This window comes from Chiloscyllium plagiosum, chromosome 24 (genome assembly GCF_004010195.1).
Source record: "Chiloscyllium plagiosum isolate BGI_BamShark_2017 chromosome 24, ASM401019v2, whole genome shotgun sequence".
Taxonomy (NCBI): Eukaryota; Metazoa; Chordata; class Chondrichthyes; order Orectolobiformes; family Hemiscylliidae; genus Chiloscyllium; species Chiloscyllium plagiosum.
This window is the reverse complement of record NC_057733.1, coordinates 41,567,386-41,595,077: the sequence shown is the minus strand read 5'-3', so window position 1 is coordinate 41,595,077 and position 27,692 is coordinate 41,567,386. Positions and strand designations below refer to the sequence as shown.

The window sequence follows — 27,692 nt, the reverse complement described above, 5'->3', positions numbered from 1 at the left end:
CTCAGAGGCTACTGGCAAGTACCTCTGTCAGAGAGAGCAAAGGAAATTTTGGCTTTCGTAATGCTATATGGACTATATCAGGTCAAAGTCATGCCATTTGGCATTACCCAACTGTATGGTGTATATTAATGACCTGGTGATTTTTAGTCACTTGTGAAAGGAACATTTACAGCATTTATTGGACTTGATTGATCGACTCCGGAAGGCAAGCTTGGGGGTAAACCTGGTTAAAAGTGAATTTGCCATAGCCCAAATCACCTTCCTGGGCCATGTTACTGGACATAGACAAATGGCCCCACGGGATATTAGATTAGATTAGATTACATTACATTACAGTGTGGAAACAGGCCCTTCGGCCCAACAAGTCCACACCGACCCGCTGAAGCGTAACCCACCCATACACCTACATTTACCCCTTACCTAACACTACGGGCAATTTAGCATGGCCAATTCACCTGACCTGCACATCTTTGGACTGTGGGAGGAAACCGGAGCACCCGGAGGAAACCCACGCAGACATGGGGAGAACGAGCAAACTCCACACAGTCAGTCGCCTGAGGCCGGAATTGAACCCGGGTCTCTGGCGCTGTGAGGCAGCAGTACGCACCACCGTACCATCCTTAATGTTTTTATTTAACTGGATTTGCAGAAGATATTTGACAAAGTCCATCATAAAAGACTGTGAGCAATAGTCAAAGCTCATGGAATTGAGGACAAATAAATTAAGTTGTTATGAATTGGCTGAGTGGTTGGAGATGTGAGTAGAAATAGGGCAGACACTTGAATTACTAGCGTAAGACCAGCGATGTCCAACAAAAATTTATAACTACACTTTGCAGGTCTCAACTAATCACTTAATTTCTTAATGATATAGGTGATGGGATATGAAAAATATCTAAATTTGCCAATTACTGAGTACTGTTCTAGGCAGCACACCTTAGGAAGAATATACTGAGGGGGTGCAGAATTGAATTAGCAGAATAATATCTGAACACCAAAGAGTAAATTACAAGGAGAGGTTACACAAACTGACTTGTATTATGGACTAGCCAGACCACTCAAAGCATTCTTAAGCAGGCAACCCAGACCATAACTTTGCAATTTGTTTTGGTAAGTGAACAGTGAAAATTACCCAGATTAAGTTAGTGAAGTTGACTACCAGGTTTAAAACAGACAAACATTTATTCACAATATTACACAATGAAACACAAAGAACAAAATAAAGATCCCCTACAGACCTCATTCTATCCAAACTCGACTTAAGTATGCTGTTCCAAATATACACAACAGTCCTAATAAACAAATCCCCTTTAACACACAGTACAAAGAAATGGTCAGATGCTTACAGGTTGAAGTTAGAAGGGCAGAAGAGTGAGTTTCCACACAGCTCATTGTTGAACTCCCAACCAATTCTGGACTGAACTAAACTGCTCAGCTAGGGAGCTGACCACTGCCCTTTCATTATACAGGTCACTTCTAAAATGTGACCACTTTAGCCTGAAGTCTCATCTGTTCACATATAAACAAAAGGTCTCTCAAAATCCTTTTCATCTCTTAACCAAACCAGACTGATCGGAGCCCGGCCCGGTTTATTGCCCCTCTGAAAAAAATGAAGGACAGACTCTCCTTGAGCCAAGGAACAGCCTTTAGAAAAAAAAGAACTAGCGTTGTGACACTTGTCTATGATGAAACTTTAAATGTTAATGAGCGGTCTGATCAAACTTTTCAATCTATCAAGGAGAACAGATAAAGGAGATAGAAAGAATCTATTTCAGGTTGTTGGAAGTCTAGGACATTATCTGAAGATTGGAGTCAGACTTTTCAGGACTGCAACCAGGACACAGTCTCCACCTAAAATATGCCATTTCTTTGGAACTGTCACAATAAATAAAAACAGAATGGCCTGGAGTACTCGATGGGTCAGACAGCAGCTGTGGAGAGAAAAATAAAGCTGGCAGTCCAGAATGTTTAATCACACCAAAACCAGAGTCCTTTCAAATGACAGACAGAACACAATTCTTGAATTGCTACTTCCATTCCCGGCATCTGCAGTTTTTTTAGATGTACGGGATAAAGGTACAAGAAATGAGCTTGAACCTTGCATTCCTGGGATAGACACTCACATCTCCTTGGGAGTTGAGAATGTGGTGCTGGAAAAGCACAGCCAGTCAGGCAGCATCCCAGGAGCAGGAGAATTGACATTTCGGGTATAAGCCCTTCATCAGGAACGAGGCTTGTGGGCCGGGGATGCTGAGAGATAAATGGGAGGAGGGTGGGGCTGGGGGGAGGATAGCTGTGAATGCGATAGGTAAATGAAGGTGGGGAAGAAGGAGATAGGTCAGAGAGGAGGGTGGAGTGGATAGATGGGAAAGATAATGGACAGGTCAAGAGGGCGGTGCCGAGTTGGAGACTTGGGATTGGGATAATGTGGGGGAGGGGAAATGAGGAAACTGGTGAAAACCACATTGATCCTGTGCGGTCGCAGGGTCCCAAGGTGGATGATGAAGTGTTCTTCCTCTAGGTGTCAGATCTTTATCACATCTCCCGGGGACCCTGCTTCTCATAAACATGTGATTTAAGGACATTCAGTTATTGAAAGGTTCATTGGATCTATTAGTGTGTTCTGGGTGAATGGGAATAGAGGATGTGAGGAGGGGTTTATGATGGGAATGTATTGGGGTAAAATTAATCCAATTTAACAATGTATGAAAAAATTTCAGAAGGTAACTGTCAAAACACTTTTAGCGAACAACATCAATGTATAAATTAGGGTACATTTTATAAATTTGCATTCAGGGTATGGGGATTTTGTGACTAGCTTTGCGTATTGAGAACTTTAAATCATTTTTTCATGGTTGCAAATCTCTGGCAAGCTTTTTGATTTCTGCATCCAAATTCCTGAATCCCAGCTTGCAGATTTCTGTACTCATCAAAATTTCACAGGTCACCAATTTCCAGGGAATGTTCCTACTCTTGTCCTCCAGCAATGTGCTGGAATCCTCCGAAAAAGCTTAGCAACAGAAAATAAAACTACATTATTTTGTAAATCTCTTTGTAGCCTTTTGCTTATATCTTACAAAAATACTAGAGATGGGGGGGGAAAGAGGCTGTTTAAGTGTTGATCATGAATAAACTAATTGGGTAATAGTGAATCTGGTTGAAGATGTTTGGGAATGAAGTGGGTGGGGGGGTGGCAAGGCTGATGATCAGATGACAAATCCTTATGTGTTACCTCCACTCAGAGTTGATAACCCTAACTTGCTCATCCCAACTCAGAATCCCAGTTATTGTGAAATGAGCTGACAAACTTTTACAGGAGCAAAAAACAGAAATTGCTGGAGAAATCCAACAAGTCTGGCACTATCTATGGAGAGAGAAACAGACTTAACATTTTGAGTCCAATGACCTTCTTCAGGAGAAGTTCTTCGGAGATCTGACAAAGGGTTACTGGACTCGAATCGTTAATTCTGCTTCTCTCTCCACAGATACTATCAGACCGGCTGAGTTTCTCCAGCATTTCTGTTTGCGTTTCAGATCATGAGCATCCACAGTTCTTTGTTTTTATTTTAACCTTTACAGGAATTCAACTTGAAAAGTTTGTTATTTTATTTTAATTCATGGGCAACAGCATTAGACCAATTTTGGATTCCATCGAAGAAAGTACTCTACATCAGATTATGTACATTGTGCATTCTGTGACTGGGAATGTGATGGCCTTGTGGTATTATCACTAGGCTATTAATCCCATGACGCTGGTAATGTTCAGAGGACCCAGGTTTAAATTCTGCCATAGCAGATGGTGGAATTTGAAGTCACTATAAAACAAATCTGGAATTATGGGTCTAATGATGGCCATAAAGCCATTGTCAATTGTTGGAACAGTCTATTAATGTCCTGGAGGGATGGAAGCTGTTTTTTCTTACCTGGTCTGGCCTATACATGAGTCCACAGCAATGTGATTGATACCTAACTGCCCTCCAGGCAATGAGGGATGGACAATAAACGTTGCCTTGGCCAGTAACTTTTAAAAATGTTAAAAGCACATTTTGTAGAATAATGAAAGATAATAATACATAGCGTACAAAGTGCATCAATGATGTTGACTATTCTCCTTGTGTCACATGGAAATTTAAATGACATACTGTTCCAGAAATTCATCCTCTTCCCCTGTGAAACAAACTTGTATTTTTGTGTCTTACTTTTAGCTGAGTCATCCATACCCACAGTCACAATTAGTGTGCGAATTGTGAATTATTTGGAGAAGATATGCTAAATTGTCCGTAGTGTTAGGTAAGGGGTAAATGTAGGGGTATGGGTGGTTTGCGCTTCGGTGGGTCGGTGTGGACTTGTTGGGCCGAAGGGCCTGTTTCCACACTGTAAAGTAATCTAATCTAAGATGTAAAGGGAATGGTTGGGGGGTAAGGGTGAAGACATGAAGGAATGTCTTTCAATAGCTGTCAGACAAAACAGCTGATAATGGAGAATGCCTCAAGATACTAAAGCTGTCAGTCTATGTCCTCATGTAACAAAAGCCAGACAACATCCAGACTTGTGCTAAAAAGTGGTAAGTAACATTCATGCTATAGAAGTGAGGGGCAATCATCATGTCCCACAAGAGAGAATCCAACAATCACTCTCTGAAAACACCACATTAAACATCTTGGTGAGATCAGAAATTGAACTGGACTAGCCACCTAAATACTGTGAGGACAAGAGTAGGTCAGAGGCTGGATGTTCTGCAGCAAGTAATTCAATTTCTATCACTCCGTAGCCTCTTCACTATCTACAAGGCACAAGTCAGACTCTCCACTTGTCTAGCTGAGTGCAGCTCCAGAACACTCATGAACTCAACACCGCCAATGCACAGGGGCAACAGTGTGTACCATCGACAAGTTCCGCTGCAGTAAATACTAAAGGCTCCTTCGACTACAGCTTTTAAACCTGCGACATCTACCAGCTAGAACAACGCTCTGCAATTTACCTTCAAAGACACATACCATCCTCACTTAGAACCATATCGCCACTCTTTTACAGTCACTAGGTCAAACTCCTCGAGCACTGTGCCTGACAGAACTGTGCACATACTTTCACCACACAGAGTGGTTCAAGAAGGCTGCTCATGAACAGAGCAATTAGGATGGCTAATCAACAACACCCATGTCTCATGAATGAACATTCAAAGAAACATTTAGATTTCCTAAAGGGCTTGACCAGGTACTCGCTGAGAGGCTATTTCCCTTCATGGGAAGAGTCCAGAACCAGAGGACATATTCTCAGAATAAAGGGGAGCCATTTTATGACTGAGTGAGGTGGAATTTCTTCTCTCAGAGGGTTGTGAGTCTTTGGAACACCTCGTCACAGAGAGCTTGGGGGCATTTAAGGCTGAGATAGATAGATTGGTGATCAGTTGGGGAGTCAAGGGTTATGGGAAAAATGCAGGAAAGTGAACGTAAGGGAAGTTACATCAGTCATAATCCTATTGAGTGGCGAAGCATGCGCAAAGGGGCTGAATGGCCGACTCCTGTTCCTATTTCTTATGGTCTTATTGAAATCTCAGGGCTTTCCATAGGATACCTCACAAAAGGATGTGGTCACATTGTCTCATAGATAGATCAGTTTCAATCATAATGGACTGCTTCACATTCCTCATTCTTGTATATTTAGATAGATCATTTCTGCCACATTCATTGTGATGTTGTCACCAAATACCTCACTATCACCACCCCGCCCACACTGGCTTCCAAAGGTACCATTCCTAACCACTACACGTACACCAACTCCTCAATGATTCTCAACTACTCCCTCCCTGTATAAGGCTCTGGTTAGACTGCATTTTGAATATTGTGAGCAGTTCTGGGCCCCCTATGTAAGGAAGGATGTGCTGGTATTGCATGGGGTTCTGAGGAGGTTTACAAGAATTATCCCAGACATGAACGGTTTGTCATATGAGGAGTAGTTGAGGACTCTGAGTCTATACTTGATGGAGTTTAGAAGGATGAGGGAGGAGATCATTGAAACTTATGAAATACCGAGAGGCCTGGCTAGAATGGACATGAAAAAGATGGTTCTACTAGTAGGAATGACCAGGAGCTGAGGGCACAGACTCAGAGTGAAAAGACGACTCTTTAGAACTGAGATGAAGAGGAATATTTCAGCCAGAGGGTGGTTAATCAGTTGAACTCATTGTCACAAGAGACATGGAGTCAAATCATTGAGTTTATTTAAGACAGAGAAAGATACATTCTTGATTGGAAAAAGTGATCAAGGGAAGCCAGAGAGAGTGGGGTTGGGAAACACATCAGCCATGATCGAACGGCAGATTAGATGGGCCAAATAGTGTAGAGTCATAAACTTGCACAGCATGGAAACAGAACCTTCAGTCCAACTAGTCCATGGATCTAGGTTTGCTCGTTGAGCTGGAAGGTTCATTTTCAGGCGTTTTGTCACCATACTAGGTCACATCATCAGTGAGCCTCCCAACAAAGCACTGCTGAAGATTCCTGCTTTCTATTTATATGTTTGGGTTTCTTTGGGTTGGTGATGTTATTTCCTGTGGTGATGTCATTTCCTATGGTGATGTCATTTCCTATGGTGTTGTCATTTCCTGTTCTTTTTCTCAGGAGGTGATAAATCGGGTCCAAGTCAATGTGTTTATTGATAGAATTCTGGATAGAATGCCATGCTTCTAGGAATTCTCATGTGTATCTCTGTTGTCCCAGTCGAAGTGGTGTCCTTCCTCATCTTTGCCTTCATCAATCTTCCTTGTCACTTCATCAAAAAACTCAATCAAGTTTATGAGACATGATTTCCCTTGCATAGTCTATCCCTAATCAGTCCTTGCCTTTCCAAATACATGTAAATCCTGTTGGTCAGAATCCCTTATAACAGCTTACCCACCATTGACATCAGGCTCACTGGTCTACAGTTCCCTGTCTTTTCCTTGCCACCTTTCTTAAATAATGTCACCACATTAGCCACCTTCTAGTCTTCCAGCATCTCACACAAGGCTATCAAAAATATGAATATCTCCGTAAGGGGCCCAGCAATCACTTCCCAGTTTCCCATAAAATTCCAGGGTACATCTGATCAGGCCCTGAGGATGTATCTCCATTTATGCTTTTTAAGAAATCTAGCACCTCCTCCTGTGTAATATGGACACTTTTCAAGATATCAATATTTATTTCTCCAAGTTCTCTAGTTCCATGTCCTTCTCCACAGTAAATACTGATGCGAAACACTCATTTAGTATCTCATTCATCTCCCTCAGTTGCACACAAAGATGGCGTTGTTGATCTTTAATGGGCCCTGTTGTTTCCCTAGTTACTCTTTTGCCCTGGTGTATTTGTAAAAACTCTTTGGATTCTCTTTAACCCTATTTACCAAAGCTATATTCTGTCCCTTTTTTGTCCTCCTGATTTCCCTCTCAAGTAGACTCCTACTACCCGTACACTTCTTGAGTGATTCACTTGATCACAACTGTTTCCCTGCCATATGCCTTCTTTTTCTTGATCAGAGCCTCAATTTCTCCAGTCATCCAGCATTCCCTACACCTCCCTGCTTTACCCTTCAGGAGAAAGTGAGGGCTGCAGATGTTGGAGAGTCAGAGTCAAAAAGCGTGGCGCTGGAAAAGCAAAGCAGGTCAGGCAGCATCCAAAAGGCAGAGGAATCAATGTTTCAGGCCTAAGCCCTTCATCAGAAATGTGCCTTACCCTTCACACAAACAGGGACATACTGACTCTGGACTCCTACAGCCTCATTTTTAAAGGCCACCCACTTTTCAACTATTCTTTTACATGTGAATAGCCTCTCTCAATCAACTTTTGAAAGTTCTTGCCTAAAATCATCAAAATTAGACTTACTTCGCTTCAACTTTTAGATCAGATCTATCTTTTTCTGTAGCAATTTTAGAACTAATAGAATTATGATTGCTGATGCCAAACTACTCGCTCACTGGCACCTCAGTCACTTGTCCTGTCTTATTTCCCAAGATAAGGTCAAGTTTTGCTCCTTTTCTAGTAGGTACATTGACATACTGAATGAGCAAATGTTCTTATTGTACCTTATTCTGCTCCTATATCTTATTGTGTTATGGTAATTTGGCCATTGCTGAGGATAATTCAACATCTATCACAGACAATAACTAGTGATGGTGAAATAGTTGCTTTACCTGTTTTGCTGAAGTGTTTTGCTTTCGTTGTCACAATTAACTTGTTTCCCATCAACGGATATCTCCTGCATTTCACATTAATATTTCCTCAATCGCTAATATTAATATCCACTTCCATCACAAATAGCACAGCAGATAAAAGCTGAAAACCAAGAGATTCTTCAAAATGGGGCCCCTACTTGATTTTTTTTTGCATTTGTTCTTGAGAACACCACTCTGCTGGTATTGCTGGCTAGGTTGGCATTTATTGCCATCTCTACCTGCCTGGAGAAGATTGAGCAGAGCTGTTTTCTTGGAATGTTGCAATCCATTGGGTGTAGGCCTATCCACAATGATATCAGGATGGGAGTTCCTGGAATTTAACCCAGCAACACTGAAAGAATGAGGTTACAGTTCCACGTCAGAATGTGGCTTGAAGGGGAACTTGCAGGTGATGGTGCTTCCATGCATCTTCTGCCCTTTTCCTTCTAATTGGCAGAGGGGCATGTTTGGAAGGTGCTGTCAAAGGAGTCTTGGTGATGTGCTGCAATATATCCCAACAGTGGTATACACTGCTGTCACTGTGCAATAGTGGTGGAAGTAATGTTTATGCCAGGTGGTGGATGGAGTGTCAGTCAAGTGGGTTGCTTTGTCTTGGTTAGTGTTGAGCTTCTTGAGTGTTGTTGGAGTTCTACTCACCCTGCCAAGTGGAGAATATCCTGTCAAACCTCTGACTTGTGCCTAGTAGGTGATGAGCAGGGATTGGGGAGACAGTGAGTGAATTACTCGACACAGAATTCCCAGCAACTTATATGTTATTGTAACCACAACATTAATGTGGCTGATCCAGTTCAGTATCTGGTTACTGTTGATCATGAGGACGTCAGCGATGGTAATGCCATGCATTGTCAAGGGGTGATGGTTAGATTTTCTCTTGTGGAGGTTGTTCATTGTAAGACAGATGGGTGGTACAAATGTTACTTGCTAAAATCAGCCAGAAGCTATTCAGGACTTCTGCATTTGGATTGAAATTTTGGTAGACTTTTTTTCATTAAATTGTTCACTATGTTGGTAAAATCATTTGACGAAACTGAGAATACCAACTCCTGACCTTGAAACAAGTACAAATGCATGAACAAATCACCTGTGACTCAGTATTGAATCAAAAGATTTTTTGTGGCCCCAAGGTCCCGTACTTCCCGCGGGAGCCTGTGCCCCACAAACTGAGCCGCCTCTGGAATTTTAATTTTGTTTCCTTCCAGGGAGTAAAAAGAAGGGCCCTACATAGACTGCTGCTGCACACCGTCCACCTCTTCTCCCTCATCCACCGTCCAGACATGCCTTGGCGTGCCCATTTGCCACCGGGCGGTGGGGATCCCCAGTGGAGGGCTCTCTACGCGGGAGTCCTCCCCCTTTCTCTCGGGGATCTGGGGTGGAGGGTGCTGCACGCAGCAGTCCCCTGCAACCGCAGATTGCGGTGGTCCACGGACTCCCAGCCCAACTGCTTGTTCTGTGGCGCCGTGGAGTCCGTGGACCACGTGTATATTGGGTGTGGGCGTTTGCACTCACTTTTTGATTTCCTTAAAAACCTTCTCCTCTGTTTTTGGCTGCACTTCAGTCCCTCCACCAACACCCTGGAGTTGTTCAGGGAGAGGTGGGTGCCGCAGGGAATGGAGTGCATTATTTCCCCCTCCAATCTATTTTGATTTAGTCCCTACTCTCCCCTTCACTTTTTGATCACACAGCATTGCCCTTTGATGTGAAGGGCAGTGTTTGTCACTGGCCACTCGGGTGTTTTCCTGTCTTCCTGGTGGTGGAAACTGAATAAAGATTTGTGCACCTTGTGTCTTTCACTGTGTATCACACCTGCACACACACACCATGGGTGCTGGGGAAAAAATAAGCACTACCGCAGTTAGGCGGTAGTGTGGGGAAAAAAGGAAGAAAAAAGGAAAAAAAATCAAAAGATTTTGTGTTCAAATCCAGCTCAATATTTGAGTTGAGGCTGACATTGCAATACAGTACCGAGGGAATATTGGTAGTGCCACATTCCAGATGCTCTTTTGGACATAAAAAATCTCTAGTCTGCGCTGGAAGTACCAAAAGTAAAGAACCTAGTCCTGGACAATCTCTCAATCAACGTCTCTAAACTGTCTGGTCATTAACATGTTGCTGTTGTGGGAGCATGTTGTGTCCAATTTGGCTGTCACATTTTTAACGATTCACCATTGACTACCCTTCAAATATATTTGATTGGCTGTAAAGCACTTGGAGACATCCAATGGTTGCGAGAGGTGCTATATAAATGAAAGGTGTATTCTGACATTAACTAGCAAAGTTTTTTTTATTCGTTCATGAGAGGTGGGCATCACTGGTCAGACCAGCATTTATTGTCCACTCCTAATTACCCCATAAGGCAGTTAAATGTCAACCACATTGCTGTGTCTCTGGACTCACAGGTAGGCCAGCCTGGCAGATTTCCTTCCATACAGGGAGCCAGTTCCAACAATTGACAAAAGTCTCATGGTCACCATTTGTTTCTTAATTCTAGACTTTCATTGGATTCAGTTCCCACTATCTACCATACCAGGATTTGAAACTACATGCCCAGAATCTGTGTCGATGTGTTAAAAGTCCAGTGATTGTGCCATTGGGCCATCACTTCCCCGAAATGTGAGGCCTCTCATATACAAAGTCAAAATAGTCAAGACAAATGTTGCAGACAAATATATTAACCCTTGACATTCTGTGGCATAACAGCAAATCCATAATTTCTGAACAATTTCTGAACATTTGTGCATGAAATGTACTTTAATTGAACTTTGCAACTGCCTTGTGAAACTTTGTAACTCGATTAGCTCCATTCTTGAAGTGGGAAATCTCATGTCACTTTGTCAGAAATCTGTGTTACAACACCATTCTGGTATGTGAAAATTATGCAATGATCTGTTCGTGAATGTAATTGTGTGATCACCTCGGTCAATTACCTCATTTTCCAATTCAAAAGCCATTGTCTGTGAGAAATTTACCACAAAAATAATGGACGCCGAGAAATTCTAATACACAGTTCTTTCAGCATGCAGGGGAAAGGGAGGCTGAAGAGTCTTCTATGACTTGTGTGATAGCCATGCCTGGTCTGCATTACAAATGTGGCCCACATTGAATTGATTCAGGATTCTTGTGGTTGTTCTGTTTGAAACAGGCTGGAGACCGATTGCCTGCAATTTGGGGTCTTACTCCTGTGCAAAGCATGCAGCATTTCTCAGCATCTAGTGAGGTCATTCTCTCCTGATACTATCTGCTGAGTATTTCCAACAAATTCTGATTTATTTAGGCTTTTTAATGATCTTCTATCCTCGATTTGGAATTCATCTGAGCTGACTAAATTTCAAAATTCAAAATATCAATTGATTAGATTCCCTACAGTGCCGAAACAGACCCTTCGGCCCAACAAGTCCACACCAACCTTCTGAAGAGTAACACACCCAGACCCACTCACCGACTAATGCACCTATCACTATGGGCAATTTAGCATGGCCAACTCACCTAACCCACACATCTTTGGATTGTGGGAGGAAACCCACGCAGACACAGGGAGAATGTGCAAACTCCACGCAGACAGTTGCCCGAGGCTGGAATTGAACCCGGGTCCCTGGCGCTGCGAGGCAGCAGTGCTAACCACTGAGCCATTTTGCTGCCCTTATTGGTTAATTGTTTGTCCAATTTTCTAACATTTACACAATGTAGCCCTAGAAGAACTATCCAGAGTGTTATTTAGTCGCATTTAATGAAGCTAATCTCCAAACCACTGCTCACATTGGCACAAAACTGAATATGTGAGGACCCTGACTCTCGGAGATGAGAACTGCCAGCATAGAGAAGAGCCAAAGGTTTTATCCCAGCATAGCTAATGGTACCTGAGAGACTTCTTTAATATTATTATTCAGTGGATGCTGTTACATGCTCATATGCAGTCATCAATTGTCGTGTGAACTGACCTATACCTCACAGATACGTCAACAGCTCGAGTTTTACTTTGACAAAGCATTCCAGAATTTAAGCAATATTACTGAGACAGTGCAATATTGAAATTCTCATAAACAAAAACAGATGTTGTTGTGAAAGCTCAGCAGTTCTGGCAGCATCTGTAAAGAGAAATCAAAGGTAACGTTTTGGGTCCGATGACCATTTCTCAGTTAACCTTGATTTCTCTTCACGGATGCCACCAGAACTGCTGAGCTTTCCCAGCAACTTCCGTTTTTGTTTCTGATTTACAGGATCCCAGTTCTTTTGTTTTTTATTGAAAAATCTCTTAATTCTTTCATCAGCCTCTTATTAAAAATTCTAATGTGTATTTGAAATCTGTTCCAATCAAAGGCCATTTGTCACATCACTGGTAAGTGTGAAAGGCACTTAAATTGTTTGAGTGTAACAAAGGAATCTAGAATCTTGCCAATTTGTTGCCAAAAAGAAACCTGTTAAGCTCAGAAATTGAGAGACTTGTCTTCCACTTTTCTACATTTGGTTGGTGGTAACTGTTTTACCTGTTGAGGAATGTTTTAATACTATAACTTTCATGTTAAAGTAACATATCCTGTGAGTTGAACTTAGCATTTAAGTCACTTATATCTGCGATTTATATTTCTTCCTTCAGTAAGTGTCAATATGTTGCATCTTCGTCTAGTAGAATAGAGGTTATGTTTTTCTATATAGCGAGTTCTTAATGACAGATGTTATACTCTTGTCAAGATTCTTGGGAAAATGTTTATCCTTTCACAATCACAGTTGATGAAGTACTTTTGAAGTGTCTTCCCTTTTGTGAAATAGAAAATGAGGTAGCAATCTGTGCACAGCAAGATCCCACAAAGAGAACTGCGATCAAAACCAGGGAAGCTAGTTTTAGTGATGAAGGTTGTGGGATGGAAGTTGAAATGCCCCTGATCTATACGTGAATAATGCTGCAGGATGCATATTCCCACTTGAGAGGGCAGCCAATTGGGTAGAAAAGAGTATAAATCTTCCGATAATGGCTGTATCTCTCCGTTTATAGTGTTTCCAGCTCCCTGACCTCCCCTCCTTTGCCACCACCCTATTAAGAAAAGCCAAAGTGTTTGTTAAATTCTGCTCAAGTCACTGATATTGTGAAAAGAAATATAACATGCAGAACAAAATGTTAAATCTGCTCATTATCTGGTAGATACACTAAATACACATTAGGGGATCCAACAGATGTGTTTATGGATATGGACTTTAGCGGCTTGATGCAACAAGGAGCAAGAGCAATTCTGAAGTACTACATCCCCAGCAGAGAGGATGAGATGGTTGAAAATACCATGGACTCAATTGTCTGACTTATGCTTAACTGCAAGCAGGATTCTCTTCTGGGAGAACGAGTCTGTAAAATTGTTCCAGAAGTCTTATGAATGGGTCATGTTGTAGGATCCATGAGTTATTTTTCTGCTCAAGTATAACATTCAATGTGCCAATTTTAATCATTACGGGTTGCATTTAACTTCCTTCCCCCTTATTGTAACTGAGTTCTTCCTTATTTGCAGAAAAGAGAAGCTCAAATATATGACCAACAATAGGATTGGCTTCTTTCTGAACCATAAATATTGTGAAGTGGTGAACTCAGGTTGTTTAAAAGGACATTTTACCCTTACATTCAGTGCGACTGCTCCAAGGGCGGGGAGTCTGATAACATATGAATATTCTGTATATTACTAAAACTCCTTTTTGTAAGGATTCACTGCTGATTTTTCTAAATGCTGGGGTATTTAAAATACTTTCCATTTCAAAAATCCCCCAGTTTCAGCAGCGAACGCCTTCAAGTCATGGTTAAAAGCCAAGAAAAGCTCATTCTGCTCTGTCCCAACAATGTGCCTCAGCCTTGGTTTCCACAAAATACCCCTGCTGCGACACTAATGTATTTTCCACAGCATCAACACTGTGGCCTCTTTGAGTGAGTTTGCCAGTTTTGTGGTAGACTACTGTTCAATACAATGGAAACTTCACTTTTAAAATAACTGCTTAGAGTGAGCTGTGAGTTGGGGTCAGTGCCTTGTGTTGATATGAAAAGCTCAAAGTTTTCAAAATCAATGCACGAATGCACACGTTGAGGATCAGACGCTATTCTTTGCTGTATCTCACAATTTATGCGTGTACAGATATGGGACATTTTTAAACTTTCTGCTGTCGATTGCTACCATTTGGACAGGATGGAAATTACAGTGATCAATAGTAGTAAGAACCACAATGAGAAAGGAAGTTTGAACAACTAGCCACAGCCAAGTTATGCATCCATGTTCCAAATGGGCCGAAGTTCCTTTTTAATTGCTTGCTCAGAGGACGCGGACATTACAGGCAAGGTCAACGTATACATAGAATAGAATAGAATACCTACAGTGTGGAAACAGGCCATTTGGCCCAACAAGTGCACACTGACCCTCTGAAGAATAACCCACCCAGACTCATTCCCCTACCCTATACTTTACATTTCCCCTGACTAATGCTTCACCTGTAATTGCCCGTGAGAAGATGCTAGTGCACTCTGTATATAATATGAGGCTGTAATGACATCTGGAGCTGCGCAACATTGACACTGACAGAATTCAAACTGAACATTGACGAACAAATAATTTTTAAGAGTAAGACGGACAGTACTTTTCCATCACTTTGCTGGTAATTAAGAGTGAGTTGTTAGGGCAGTAATTGGTTAGATTGGAGCTCTCCTGCTTCATTGAGAATAGGAGATACCTGGGCAATTTTATACTCTAGCAGAAAGTTGCCAATGTTGTTGCACCTTAAATAAGAAAGGAAAGATGAAGAAAAGTAAATGTTTAGAGAAGAAATTATGAAGCTTAGGACTTTAATAGCTGGTACCACTGACCACTACTAGTAGACAAAGTAAATTGAGGTGCTCGAGAGGCCACAGTTGGAGGAGCACAGAGATCTCAGAGAGTGGTAGGGCAGGAGGAAGCTACAAATAAGGTGGGATTGAGAGGTCAAAGGCTTTTCACATAAATATGAGAATTTTATATTTGAAGTTAAATGTAGACCAGTCAGCACATAGGCCGTGGGAAAATGGGACTTGATACGAACTGGGTTATAAACAGTGGAGCTGTGGATTAGTTTCATTTATAGATAATATCCTGGTCAGGGCTGTGTCAATAACTGAGTCCATTCTGGAGGATGTCACATTTGAAAGGTTCTATCTGTATCTGTGCTCCATCCTGTAAGATCAGATTTAAATCTTAGTTTCACATTTCTAAATCTCTGACACCTACTTGCTTCAAAACAGAAACTGGGAAATGTGACTAACTAAAAAGCTATTTTGTTTAAAACCCAACAGTCAAACCTAAATTATCAATCAACAATCTGCATTTCCAGATCTACTCATGATTAAAAATTCAGCTACTTTTTAAACAATTTAGCAGAATAACAACTTCTTTATTTAAAGGCAAATTTAACAAAAGTCCATATGCTCTACTTATGGATTACTTTCCATTCATTGTCAGTGTATTCCTGTTCAGATTAAATTGGTCCTTTTTAACTGTAATCAAATGGTCTGAGACCAAATTGCAGGCTTTCATCTTTGTTGCAAAGTGCATAAAATTGACTAACAGACACTGCTTTTGTTAGGCTTTTAAAATTAACTTTCCTGAGCTATTTTATGAAGTCTAAAAGTGGCACGGCTCTTGCAACAGATTTTGTTTGATGTTAGGGTAGAGCAGGTCAACTAAGTGCTTTCCAGAGAGAACCAGAATTGCTCTATTATCTAGCAACATTTCACAGAGATTTCACTGTTCCAGCAGCTCTCTTATGCGTGTCACAGGAAAGTGATCAAAGATTGCAGGAAAATCCAGGGGTGAAGAATGACATTTCTGATTGTGATCTGGGAGCAGTACCATATAAACTAGAAAGTAAGCTACTGAATGATCCACTTTTGACAAATGTGACAATCCCAGACCTCTCTATGATATATCTGTTCTCTGTGTGAAAGTGTACTGTTTTTGTAGTTCTTTAAAATCTTTGACATTGCCTGACAATAAATATCAGCAGAAGCGATCAATTTTTCAACATAAGCAGATGATGCAGAGAGGAGATTGATTATGGAGAAATCAGTTACCAGGACAGAAGGTTGCATATAGATTAGATTCCCTACAGTGTGGAAACAGGCCCTTCAGCCCAACAAGTCCACACTGACCCTCTGAAGAGTAACCCAACCAGACCCATTTCCCTCTGACTAATGCACCTAACATTATGGGCAATTTAACATGGCCAATTCACCTGACATGCACATTTTTGGACTGTGGGAGGAAACCGGAGCACCCGGAGGAAACCCATGCAGACACAGAGAGAATGTGCAAACTCCACACAGACAGTTGCCAGAGGCTGGAATCGAGGCTGGGACTCTGGTGTTGTGAGGCAGCAGTGCTAACTACTGAGCCACCAAGCTACCCCAACTGGACGCTACTGGGCAAGAGAGTAAAAAAATGCAAATGGTTAAACTGAAATTTTTAAAATCCAGAAGATATTGAAAATACACAAGAAGTCTAACAGCATCTGTAAAAACAAAGGCTGAGTTAATGTTATGGGTACAGCCACTTTAATAGGGAACAGCAGAAAGATCAAGAGGGCTTATCAGGGTAAAGCATCAAGTTCCATACATACAAAGGATTTGTATAAGAATATCTTCTAATGAGCCCACTAAGAGATTTTATTTCACACCCCTGCAGCAGGTGGGACTTTAACCTAGACCTTCTAATCAAGAGGTAGGGACAGTACCACTGTGGCACAACAGCCCGAGAGGATTTGCACATTGGGAATATGAGAAATTGTTCCAGGTTGTTTGAAATACAAAATTAGTATCAAGTAAATGACCTAGTTAACCAATGTGATGACAGGTAATAAGTGTGAACTCCTGCAAATTGACCCATATTGAGTTCGTTGCCTGTTTTTGGCAGAAAGTGAACAGGAAAGAAATCTGGTGTGTGATAAAATGGGTGGTCAAGTAATTATGAGCTCATTTTAGATTGAAGACAGAAACCTACTTCATCCTGTAGGAGATGATGGTGCATCGGTAAACTTCCTAGGCGAACAATCCAGGGTCCAAGCGAAGGATCCAAGGACTCATGGCATGGAAGCTGTGGATTTAAGTTTAACTAATTGATTTATTTAAATCGTTAACAACAGTGGAATTGTAAGTCAGTCTTGTTAATAGTGACTATTAGCATGTCACTGATTGTTGTTAAAAAACATGTAATTCACTAATATCCTACAGGGAAATAAATCTGCTGTTCTTACCTGGTCTAGCCTAAATATGATCCCATAAAATTAGCAAAATGTCTAGACTCTTAACTATCCTCTGAAATGGTCCAGCAACTCAGTCAGTTCTGGTAAGCCATTAAAAAACATCACTATACGGACTGCAAGAAAGCAGTTCAGCATCACCTTCTCAAAGCTATTAGATATGATCTTAGCAATGATGCTCATATCTAATGGAAGAAAAAGTACAAAGAGAAAGCTGTCTAAACAGAAATTGGCCTGATCAGAGAACAAAATACATATTAAACAGCCATTATTGCATCACATTGAAAGGAACAGTGGAAGCAGGTAATCTGCAGAGAGACAGTGGTCACATGCACAAGTATAATTTTATTATATATTTCAAAGGGCAGTACAGTGTTTTTATAGATTATTCATTCAGTCTTCATATCACTAGCTCCCTACACAACAAGAGATAATGTTGTAGTATAGAATTCTGACAATTGCTGTGTTAACATATTCTAATATTTTGCACCATCTGGTGCTGATTATACTCGGTGTGCATTTGCATTTTCCTTTTTGGCACTGCAAACTAGGTGGTTTGAACAGTGTATAACAAAAAGTGCATAACACATCATTCTGTTGATATTTTTATTTGGTAGTTACCTCATGGGAATGAAAGCAGGGATTAGGCACAGACTTGTTCCATTCAGGTGACTGCCCAGATAAGCTGCATGGGGGCAAATAGTCTGGGACATCCCAAAAGTGCCTTTACATTTCAAACAATGGGGTGGATTCAACATTGTGTGATCAAAACATCCTTTAGTTAACACCATACTTGTTGAATGATTGGTTGAGTTCAGAAAAATATTGACTGGACTACTCTAACTATTCCATACCATTAGATATGGAAAAGACTACTGACTAGCACCCTTCACACCCACATTTTAAATATTTTACAATGTGTTTTGTTGATGAGTTTAGTTTCTTTGGAAACTCGAACAAATGTGAACTGAAGGTACAGAAGAATTTCTGATTGATCGAGTACTTGTTATTGGACAACTTAAGCAGAAATTTGAGGTTTGGAAGTTGGGATTCCTATCTCCGGGCAGTTAATGATGAAAGCTGTAATTCAAATATGTCCTCTCTTGGGTTTGCAGTTTTTAAAAAATGCATTCATGTGATGTGAATGTCACTGCATTGTCCATCTCTATTGGCTTTGGAGTAGATAATGGTGATCTGCCATTTTGAACCACTGCAGTCCATAGTGGTTAGGTCTATCAACAGTGGTGTTAGCAAAGGAGTACCAGGATTTTGACCCAATGACAGTGAAGGAATGGTTACAATATGTTTCTAAGTCAGGATGCTGTGTGTCTCAGAATGGTACTTGAAGCTGATGGTGGTCCCAAGCAACTGCACCCTTGGTCCTTTGAGTTGGTCAAGGATAAACAGGACCCTTCCTGCCAAACAAAAACTGCTCAGTGTCCTGCTTATTATATTGTGGGTATAGTCAATTGATTAACATCTAAAAAAAACAGATCAACTACGGAGGTGAATCTTCAGGGCAATGTGTCATATCCAAGTTTGTGTCTGTCATGTCAGCTCAAAACAGTCGATACAACACAACAAAAAGTGATAGAGAATCACAGTGGTTAAATTCTTCTTTGAAACATTTTTAATACAGTTGTGATTGGACCCAGCAAAGTTTCAGTGAAAGATTGGTAGGAACTGCCTCAGTGGCAAAAACTGCACTTTGCTCCATCTTGGGAATTTTTCCTGGCCCTCTGCCAAAACTACAATAGGAAATTAGGAGAATACCCTTAGACATTGTACTCCTAGATCTGTGAGACCTCACAACACATTTCAGTAAAGCAGTTATTGGAGGTGTGACACTGTTCAGTAACGTAAAAGTCATGTCATGTACTAGCAATAGTATTTAACAATGTACAAGCATAATACCATGGCTTCATTGCAGGGCTTTTGCCATAGAGTCTCACTGGTGTTGGGGAGAGTTTAGAATCTGGTCTCAGCTCCCTGTATCCAAATCACGGGAAGTCTGGTCCTGCAAGGAGGAATATTGACAGGAATGAAGAAACAAGTGTCACTAAAAACAAAAGCCCACTGCAAATCAGTTCCCCATGCTAAACCTCACGAGTTTGGGCTCAGATCCATTCCTTCACCGCTATTCAAACTTATAAAATAACAATAGGGAAGCTGGTTTTCAGCTTCAGAGTGTCTCTCAAAAAACATGGACTGGATCGTTTAGTTAAAAGTGAAGTAGTGCAACTCATTGCCATCTTCAAAAGAAGCAGTCCACAAAGATCTAGTAATCTATGCCTGGATTTCCTTTTTCCTGATGGCACATTCAAATTGGTGACAAGTCAAGGTATCTCCAGGCAGCTTTAGTGATGCCAACTGCATTCATGAATTTTCACAGACAGCGATGCAGGAAATTAAATGAACTTCACTTTTAAACTTAAGTGTTTATGGTAGAAAACTAAATGATTATGTCTGCATTAAGGAAAAAGGTTAAAAAAAGTAATATTAATTTTAAAATTGTTTTAACTCATTTGGAATTCTTGTATCATACTACCGAAATGTGACAAGGTTAGAAGTCATACAATACCAGGTTATAGTCCAACAGGAGAAAGTGAGGGCTGCAGATGCTGGAGATCAGAGCTGAAAATGTGTTGCTGGAAAAGCGCAGCAGGTCAGGCAGCATCCATAGGTTTATTTGAAGTTACAAGCTTTTGGAGTGCTGCTCCTTCATCAGGTGGAAATGTGACATTCCACATTATATGTAATTGGTTGATAATTGCCAGTGATTACGAGCAATTATGAACTGCTTAAATGTAGTTACACTTCACTTACCAAATTGTAACTTGACAGAGAAATCAATAGCCTAAGAGTGAAAATTCTGTCAGCCAATTGACTGCACATTCAGGAAAATTCAAATACAAATCCTTTGGCGGGAGTAAAACCTCTGACAATGACTTCTGCATTTTTCTGCTTCTGTGTAGCCTCCTGAATTCCAATTCCCAGTCAGTTTGAGTGAAATTTTGACAGTGAATACTGACAGCTTACCTCAGCAAAAGACGGAAGATTGCTGCTGTTGTTTTTTTGGCAGTGAGTACTTCGCTGCTTGTGAGTTGAAAATTCTGCTTGAATTTTCCATTCTTTATTGCTGCCTTTTTGTTATAACACTATTTTTGGAGGTGGGGGTGTTTATAGGTTTAACGTTATCATCCAAAGGAAAAGAAAACAATGTGGAGTAATAATTTCAATTTTGTTGATAATGTAAAATTGATTACGATAATGATGTTCATGACTCATGCATATCATTTCTCATTTCCAATAATAACTTAGTTGTTGACACTCTTTGCATTTTTAATAATGGCCACATTAATGTGTTTGCAGAAAAAGCTCTTTTTTTTATAGGAATGAATTTGTTTAAAAAAGGAATGAACAATCCCTTCATATGGAAAACTAAATAAACATGAACATTAATATCATACAAAGTGATTTAAACCTTTCGAGGTTAAAATTTCTGTAGCTTTCTTCATCCATTGTTGTCCAAGTACCTCTTTTATATGTCGATTGGACCTTCAAAGTGATATCCCACTCTTCCACAGTCTTTATCCTTCAAAATGTTTTGTTGTTGGATGTTGTGGAGCTTCTGCAGACTGTCAAAACACTTTCTATTTTCATTTGAGCGTTTGGCGTTTTATTTCTTTTCATCACTTACTTCAGGAGTTGATCTTCTGGCTGCCAGTGCCAGAACCACCTGACATTCGGGACCGATAAAGCCACAGATGTGGACACTGGGGAATAGTACAAATCGAGCCTGAGATCCAATATTAACCAAACTTGGGCAAGTTTAGAAGGATCTGGCCAAAGCTAGATTTGCAAGGTTTGGACTGAACTCGGGGTTTTTTTTTTAATTTCTCTTCTCTCCCAGTGGTGAAGTGGAAACTTGGAGTCAAGCCAAGAGTTCACTTTGTCGCTGGAGCTAATGGAGAGAACTGCGCTTTTAACAGTTTGAGCTTGTTTCTGCTTCTTGAGGGGAGTGGCCACTTGCTGCTGTGGATGAATTCATTTCATTTCCATGCAGATCACTTGTTGGAAACGTCCCCATTTTCAGACAGGTGTACATGCAAAATTCAAATCTCTGGGCAATTAGATCATGTGATTTACTTAGTAGTTAAAGCGTGTGGTGTAAAGTCAGAAGTAAAGGGAGAGAGTAGGGCAGCAAAGGCAAAAGAAATGAGGTAGTCCATATTTTGTCATGATTGAATGTCTCAAAGTGGAAGCGGGAAACCTGTCAACGTTTTAAAGTCCAGAGGGGTTTAATGCACTGTCTCAGACTGAATCTGACAGACTGCCAATTCAGCTATTCTGGAGGCCCCACATCCGCCCAGACTGTCAGAATCCACCCTTGAGCAGACAACACATCTCTGTTTGCATGACACATCAGAGATAAGAGGGAAGTTCTCAAGACAGCCCAGCTGAAGCAATGTGTTAAATACATTGACATCATTGGGCTCGATTACGTGGTTGCATGTGTTGACTGGTGTAAACAGGCAGGCCAGGATTTTGCGGGTGCCACCTACAACAGGATGAGGCAGGACAAAATAACAAAACAAGCTGCTCCAAATTACTCTCTTTTTCAGAGCTTCTTAATTCTCAATAGAAACCAGTATTGAATTTTGCTATTATTGTACATTATTCTTTCAGAATTTTCTTTCCTTCAATTTTTTCATAGAATCGTAATAGCGGGGATGTTGGCCATTTGGCCCATCAAGTCCACACTGACTGTCCAGACAGCATTCCTCCCAGACCCAGCCCATCCCTGTAACCCTACATTTCCCATGGCTAATCCACCCAGCCAGCACATCCCTAAACACTAAGGGCAATTTAGCATAGCCAATCCACTCAGCTTGCACACCTGCGAGTAAACCCACAGGAAGAATGTGCAAACTTCATACACTCAGTCGCCCGAGGCTGGGATCGAACCTGGGTTCCTGATGCTGTTAGGCAGCAGCGCGAGCCACTGAACCACCATGCGTCCCTTTTTTTTCCAATTCATTCATGGGATGTGAGTGTCATTGGTTGGTCCATTGTTTATTGCCTATCCCTAGTTGCCTTTGAGAAGATGAAAGTGAGCTGCCTTCTTAAACCAGTGCAGTCCATGGTAGACCCCGGTGTGGAAAAGTTCCAAAGGATTTGGAAAACACTTTTATTTGAAAAGGGAAGGAGAGAAAAACACGGAGAGCTGTAGGCCAGTTTGCTTAACATCTGTTGCTGGAAAAATATTAGTCTATTAGGTAATAGCAGAGCATTTAGAAATACAGAATAAGAACAAGCAGAGCTTGAGATTTTCATGAATGGGTAAACCCACAATGTGTTTAGGGAAGAGTTTCCAGGATTTTGATGCAGTGACAGTGAAAGGATAGTGAGATATTTCCAAGTTAGGATGGTAAGTGGGTCAGAGAGGAACTTACAGGTGGTTGTGTTCCCAAGTATCTGCAGCCCCTGTGCTTTTAGTAGTATTTGCGTATTTCAAAGGTGCTTTCTAAGAAGGCTCAGTGAGTTCCTGTCGTGGACAGTGCACACTGTAGCCACTGAGTATTGGTGGTGGAGGGAATGATAGTTTGTGGACACGTTGTCAATCAAGCGGGCTGCTTCATCCTGCATGGCGGCAAATTTCTTGTGTGTTTTTGGAGCTGCACTCATCCAAACAAATGGGGAATATTCCATCACACAGCACAATCGAAGGCAAACTCTTTTATTGGAAAAATGAAGGGATCTGTATCCCATTCCAATAACTGTTCATCAGAACATGCATTACATTAACACAATGCTGTATTAGGCAACTGGCTACTTGCACTGTCAGGAAAGATTGAACCAACTAATGAATGATATTTGAGAGTGATATGATCACTAAACAGCAATATTGGTATGTCACAAGAATACAATCATCAGATAGCAGTCCTCGCACTGACCAGCAAAAAAAATCACTGGGACAGAAATAAAATCAATCAACAGTCCGAACTTATTTTTTAACAAGAAATAAACCAGAATTGAAATCATGCAACTGTGTGGAAAGACTGAACAGGATTGTGCTTTTCCTCCTCTGAAGAACAAGGGGGCGGCATGGTGGCACAGTGGTTAGCACTGCTGCCTCACAGCGCCTGAGACCTGGGTTCAATTCCTGCCTCAGGCGACTGACTGTGTGGAGTTTGCACATTCTCCCCGTGTCTGCGTGGGTTTCCTCCGGGTGCTCCGGTTTCCTCCCACAGTCCAAAGATGTGCAGGGTCAGGTGAATTGGCCATACTAAATTGCCCGTAGTGTTAGGTAAGGGGTAAATGTAGGGGTATGGGTGGGTTTCGCTTCGGCGGGTCGGTGTGGACTTGTTGGGCCGAAGGGCCTGTTTCCACACTGTAATATAATCTAATCTAATCTAATCTAACACAAGGTTAAAGAGGTATTAGAATTTTTTAAAAAATTAAGCAGAGTTAGATGTGAACTTTACACTAGTCAGGATACCCAGCATTAGGGTTATAAATCGTAGATAGTTGCTACTAAGTTTAATGAAGAATCCAGGAGAAACCTGTTTTACCCAAAAAAGTGGTGAGAATTCATGATGACATGGACTATTTGAAGTGAATAAAGGCTAATTCTAATTCTAAGAATGGCATCGATGCATTTAAAGTTAACGAGATATCAACATGAGGGAAAAGGAGTAGTCAAATTTAATTAGAAGAAATAGGACCTGAAGGAGTTTTGTGTGTTACACAAATATCAGTATGGGCCATTTGGATGAACTGAGCTGTTTCTTTGATGCAGTTTTCAATTTAGATAAGTTTTATTTGAGATTATTCAGATATTTGGTGAATGGGTCAGAAATTGACATCCCATTCTAAAATTCAAACAGTAAACAACTTGAAAAACCTTCTCAACCAATCACCAGATAAATACTAGCTACTCCCTACCAGGAAAACCTTAGATTTAACTGTTTCCACAAAACAGCCGATGATCACATGCATCCTTCAATCAGAATTGAGTGCTGGATATGCTTACAGCCGCAAACATAAATGTAATTGTATTCTGAGTGAGAAACCCAAGAAAACACGTTATACTTTGTGTTTTATATGTGTGTGTGTGTGTGTGTGCATTTCCACATTTATTTTAAATTCAGTAACTTAGTGTTCATTTTCTTTATTACATCGCCCCTTTTGTTTTTATTTAATGTGTCCAGGTAAATTCCATGCTTTTTTTTTAAACAGCAAAAACAAATTAATCAAATTAATCTGAGTTGACAGCACATAAAGTGATTCTAGGCAAAACCATAAATTAGAATGTGATTTGGGGTTGATGATGCACTCCAATTCTTGTGGAACCCTCTGGTTATGCAAGGCTTCGAGTGTACTAATGGATATGTTGTTGCTCCCTCTCCAAGGGAGAAGCATAGACATCACTGTGAAATTCAATCAGGCCAGCTGACCCCTTTAATCTTCTATGTTTTTTGGCTAGTCTAGTCAGGCCCAATGCAGACCCAGAAGAGGACCTTTGCCTTGCTTGGCCCATTCTCTCCCAGAAGGTCAAAACTCAGGGCATGTGGGGCTGAAGTGCAAACAAATTTTGAGCAGCAGCCACCTCAGAGAGTGAAAAAGGAGCCACAATCTAAAACACGTTGTCTATGTATGGAACACCATCCTCAAGACCACAAGACGTACGAGCAACCTGGGAGTCCAGGAGGCGATCTTAAACTTCTATAGATGGGACTGTTGCATGCCACACCCTGACTCTGCTAAACCCAGATGTAGGATGAATTGCCAAAGCACTTTCCTTGCCATTTTAACACAGTCATTAACTTATTAAGATAAAAGAAGCAAGTTTATGACTTTGTTAAAGGATTAACCCTTGGGGGATGGGCTTTGACCAGTGTTTTACTTGACAAAATAGACCAACGCTAAAAATATTTCTGGGGCAGTAACAAGCAGCTTGTCTTGAGTTTGTTCTAAGTGGAGATGGAGAAATAGGTTCTAATCAACTGGGTTTAAGTATAAATGTTTAAATTAAGGAAAAGGTTAAGTGACATACTATGAGAAATCTGTTATTTTCTGTCTGATGATTAACAGTGAGATGGTTGTTTAGTTTATGCTGGCAGTCATGTTAACTGCTATCTGCTAATATTTGTGTCTCAGGAAACCACAAAAAGGCTGATTTTCCTTTGTTATTTTTAGGTTAAAAAAACTCTTTTAGAAAAGACTTAGCCACGTGCACTCTTGTGTGACTTGTATTAAATATGAACCTGATTCCAAGGAAAAGGTTTACATTGGAAGGAGAAATGTGCAGGGCAATGCCTCAGTTTTGGTTCAGCAAATGGAACATAATGACCTTCTGTGATAAGGACGACCTGTTTGTGCAACTTAGATTCACCTACCTGGCCCTGGCACTGAGCAATCAGGATTGTGGAGGCACTATAAGGCTGGCACCAGTGCCACTTTCGCATCAATATCACAAAGAAACCATAGTCATCCAATGACAGGTCAGCTTTAACAGGTAAAATCCATTTCTCTGAATTTTAATATAAAAGCAGAAGCTGGGATGTCAGTAGATGAAATAGAACACTGAAAATTACTTTGGCACAGAGCCTCCAGGAATTGAGGGATTTTGATGTTCAACAGTAGCTTATTAATCCAAAGGGTTAGGCCTGTTTTACAATTTGTGTCACACATAGGTGGATTCCATTGACAGAAGCTAAAAAGTCCTTTAGGGAAGTTACTACGTGGAAACAATGAAATGGGAAATTCTAGCTTTAGATTTTGTTACAGAACGATAATGCTGTTCAGCAAAACCTCAATAAAGACCACAGTCCCAGCAACAATGATTGGTATTGCCTCACCCTCTCTGAATGAAAGTTATAACACACATGGGTTGGGGAGTAGGGATTGATTTTGTTAGTCCTCAACCTACGGAGCAGTGATAAAATGCTTCATGTGAAGAAAGTAGAAAGAGGAGATATCAGCAAAATTGGTTTTATATGTTTCAGGTATACTTCCTGTCAATCAACTGGAAGACATTAGTGAACGAGATATGTTTTTGGCAACAATCAGTGATAGTTTCTTGGATCATTATGACCAAAACTGGTTTTACATCTTGTACACTTTGAATTAAAATTCTACAAGTTACCTTGTTCAGATTTGACCTCCCGTCACCACAGCATTAAACTTGGATCTTTGGATTAGTAAACCAATGACTATTTGATTAGGTTAGATTCCCTACAGTATGGAAATAGGCTCTTCGGCCCAACAAGTTCACACCAACCCTCCGAAGAGTAACCGACCCAGATCCATTTCCCTCTGACTAATGCACCTAACACTATGGGTAATGTAGAATGGCCAATTCACCTAACCTGCACATCTTTGGACAGTGGGGGGAAACCAGAGCACCTGGAGGAAACCCACGCAGACACAGGAAGAATGTGCAAACTCCACACAGACAGTTGCCCGAGGCTGGAATCAAACCTGAGTCCCTGGTGCTGTGAGGCAGCAGTGCTAACCACTGAGCCACCGTGCCACCATCATCCCCTACCAACCAAAATGCTTTGTCATGGGTAAAATGAATGCTTTCCTGTAATAATAATCTTGCATTATCTAAATGTAATACAATTGAGGTAGGTGGACTCATATATTACTGTGCCTCATATATTACTGAGAAGTGACCCTGTGGCTTGAATTCATGAAGTAACTAGGCTTATTTGCATATTGATCTCCAAAGGTGACACTGCTCTAAAGGTGATAACAGTTCACAGCCTGAAACTCACCCTCTTGCACTCATTTCGAAATAACGTCTGTGGCTGTGGGCTTTGACTCTTCCCAACAAAACCGTGGCTAACAATATGTATTCCGATCTTCGAAAGGTCTGAAATTTCTTCAAAACCTCCGTCCTCTGTCGGACACTTTCTTCAATCCTTTCAAGTTAACTTTTGTCTCCTTAGATGAGTTTTCCAATACTGTGTCCTGGGTATAAATTAATTCCTGAGCCTTGTTGTGTCTGCTGTAGCTATTGCTTGTGAAGCTTACCTGCAGTGGTGATGTTGTGGCCATAACGGAGACATGGGTTTCACAGGGGCAGGAATGGTTGCTTGATGTTCCAGGTTTTAGAACATTTAAGAAGAACAGGGAGAGTGGAAAAAGAGGAGGGGGTGTAGTATTCTAATCAGAGAGTGCATCACAGCTACAGAAATGAAGGTTGTTGAGGAAGGTTTGTCTA

At 40.9% G+C, this 27,692-nt stretch overlaps 1 protein-coding gene across 11 annotated transcripts in view; it reads left to right on the top strand.

The window, feature by feature from the left end:
- LOC122562210 (inward rectifier potassium channel 16-like) overlaps positions 1–27,692 on the top strand; it is a 130,383-nt gene that overhangs the window by 50,432 nt on the left and 52,259 nt on the right. The window contains exon 2 of one of the 11 annotated variants that reach the window (XM_043714902.1): positions 25,851–25,979. The exons of the other annotated variants lie outside the window; for them this stretch is intronic. The gene's annotated coding sequence lies outside the window, so the exon portion shown is untranslated. The remainder of the gene's footprint in view (positions 1–25,850; positions 25,980–27,692) is intronic. 11 annotated transcript variants of the gene reach the window in all.